General features: G+C 39.9%; 1 protein-coding gene across 1 annotated transcript in view; it reads right to left on the minus strand.

Moving 5' to 3' along the window:
• TET1 (tet methylcytosine dioxygenase 1) overlaps positions 1 to 3037 on the minus strand; it is a 134920-nt gene that overhangs the window by 25030 nt on the left and 106853 nt on the right.

A 3037-nucleotide genomic window follows, 5' to 3' on the forward strand; every position in this document is an offset into this window, starting at 1 on the left:
AATATTATTTTTAAAAAGTGAAAATAATATAAAAATTCAGAAAAAAACTATTTTTTATGTTTTCACTATGAAAGTCTGGAAAATGCCTGATATGTAACTTAACATTGCTTATAAGAAAGACTACAGTGAAATTCACTAAATGAGATGCAAATGGAATGGTTAAAAAATTTTGAATAGAATAAAATTAAAGTTGTCAATCAAATAGAAAGATATTTATTCATATCATTGAAAAGACATGGGAGGAGAGAAAATGTTGTTTAACTTACTATGTACTACTATTTTACACATAAAACACAGAGGAAATGTGATAAGTTGTGAGATCTAAAAGAGCATCCTCAGATTATTTTAAATGGTCAACACCACCAATAGTGGGACAAATTGCACTCAGTGTAATAGTCCAGGTTACATTTCATTTTTTAAATTTTTTTTCTTTTGTTTCAGCCATCTTTGGCTATAGGTTGTATTTCATATCCTGACTTGAGTCAGGAAGAAACAGATAAACCAAATTGATTAACAGTCTACAGAATTAGCCTTTTCGCTTCAAAATTTCAATGTCATGAAAGACAAAATTGAGAAAACAAAAGGATTAAGGGAGCAAAAGGACAAAATAACTAAATGTATTGAATCAGGGATGGGGGAATATTATTGGGAAATGGATGATACTTGAATATGAACTAAGATGAGATCACAGTATTGTATCAAATTTAAATTTCCTGAATTTGATCATTATATAGGGATATACAAGAGAACTATATCCTCATTTATAGGATAAATACATTCAAGTATTATTTACGGGAAAAGACAAAGTCTACATCTAGCTCTCAAATGATTAAGAAATAAATAAGTCAGCAACAGTAACGTGTTTATATGTGTACATAAACAAATGTAACATAATGTTAACAGTTGTGGAATCTAAGTAAGGGTATATAAGAGTTCACTGGGTCGGGCACGGTGGCTCACGCTTGTAATCCCAGCACTTTCAGAGGCTGAGGTGGGTGGATAACGAGGTCAAGAGTTCGAGACCAGCCTGGCCAGCATAGTGAAACCCCATCTCTACTAAAAAATACAAAAATAAATAAATAAATAAATAAAGTCAAATAAAAAATTAGCTGGACATGGTAGCTGGCGCCTGTAATCCCAGGTACTTGGGAGGCTGAGGCAGGAAAATTGCTTGAACCCAGGAGGTGGAGGTTGCAGTGAGCCAAGACTGCACCATGCACTCCATTCCGGGCTACAGTGTGAGAATCTGACTCAAAAAAAAAAAAAAAAAAAGAGTTCACTGGGCTGGGCGCAGTGGCTAGCACCTGTAATCCCACTGCTTTGGGAGCCCGAGTTGGGCGAATCACAAGGTCAGGAGATCAAGACCATCCTGGCTAACATGGTGAAATCCCGTGTCTACTAAAAATACAAAAATTAGCCAGGCATGGTGGCGGACGCTTGTAGTCCCAGTTATACTTGGGAGGCTGAGATAGGAGAATGGCATGAACCTGGGAGGCAGAGCTTGCAGTGAGCCGAGATTGCGTCACTGCAACTGAACCTGGACTACAGAGTGAGACTCCATCTCAAAAAAAAGATTTCACTGGAGTATTCTTACATCTTTCTGTATTTGTGAACTGTTTTTTGGGGGGGTGTGGGTTGCGGGAAGACTTGGTCATGTTCTTTCATGTGCACTGGCAAAATCATAGCTCACTTTAACGGCAAACTCCTGGCCTCAAGCCATCCTCCCTCCTCAGCTTTCAAAGTAGCCAGGAACACAGGCACACACTCCTATGCCTGGTTTTAAAAATGCTGCGTAGGGATAGGTTCTCAAACTCCTGGTTTCAAGAAATCCTCCTGCTTTGATCAGGCATGAGCCACTACATCAGGCCCATGAAGTTCAATCTCTCTCTCTCATTTTTTTTTTAAAGAGACAAGGTCTGGCCATGTTGCTGAGGTTGGAGTTCAGTGGCATCATCATAGCTCACTGCAGCCTCAAATTCCTGGGCAACAGCTACCTTTCCACCTCAGCCTCCCAATTTCCTAGGACTACAGACATGTGCCACCATTCCCAAACAGTGTTTTTAAAAAAATACTTTTGTAGAGATGGAGTCTTACTATGTTGCCTGGTCTGGCTTTTGAACTCTTGGCCTCAAGTGATCCTCCCTTGTCGGCCTCCCAAAGCAGACGCCTGTAGTCCCAGCTACTCAGGAGACTGAGGCAGGAGAATCACTTGAACCCGGGAGGCAGACATTGCAGTGAGCCGAGATCGCACCACCACACTCCAGCCTGGTGACAGCAAGACTCTGACTCAAAAAAACAGAACAACAAGAACAACAAACCTTATCTCCTCTTACAACTATTCACCAGTGATTCATGAAATGTATGAGAGATTTAAATTTCAAAAATTTATATTTTAAACAAGAATAGTCATTTCTCACTTGATGTCAATAGGCTGTTGGAAACCGTGATTATAAGTGAAACCATATACAGCAGTTCCCCAAATATTGCTCAATATTGCTACACATTGATGAGAAAAATATTGGTTTCATTATATGTTGCTTTGCTTAAAGTCACACACAAAAAAAAGCTTAAATACCACTCGAGATCCAGACCCAAATAAGGAAAAAGATAGGTATGTTTGATTGCATTAAAAACAAAACCTTTTGCGGGAGATAACATAGCCAAAGGAAAACACAAACTGAGAAAAATATTTGCAAATTATATCACAGAGTAGAGAGAAAATAGATAAATGGAAGAATTCTCTGCAAAAATGGGCTAGGTTATTTAACAGGTGGTTAAAACAAACTAACAAAAAGCCAAATGGTTCTTAATCATATGAAAAAAACACTCTCGGCCGGGCGCGGTGGCTCAAGCCTGTAATCCCAGCACTTCGGGAGGCCGAGACAGGCGGATCACGAGGTCAGGAGTTCGAGACCATCCTGGCTAACACGGTGAAACCCCGTCTCTACTAAAAAATACAAAAAGCTAGCCGGGCGACGTGGCTGGTGCCTGTAGTCCCAGCTACTGGGGAGGCTGAGGCAGGAGAATGGCGTAAACC

The sequence above is a fragment of the Rhinopithecus bieti genome, unplaced genomic scaffold (assembly GCF_001698545.2).
Source record: "Rhinopithecus bieti isolate Rb0 unplaced genomic scaffold, ASM169854v2 scaffold_33940, whole genome shotgun sequence".
Classification (NCBI taxonomy): Eukaryota; Metazoa; Chordata; class Mammalia; order Primates; family Cercopithecidae; genus Rhinopithecus; species Rhinopithecus bieti.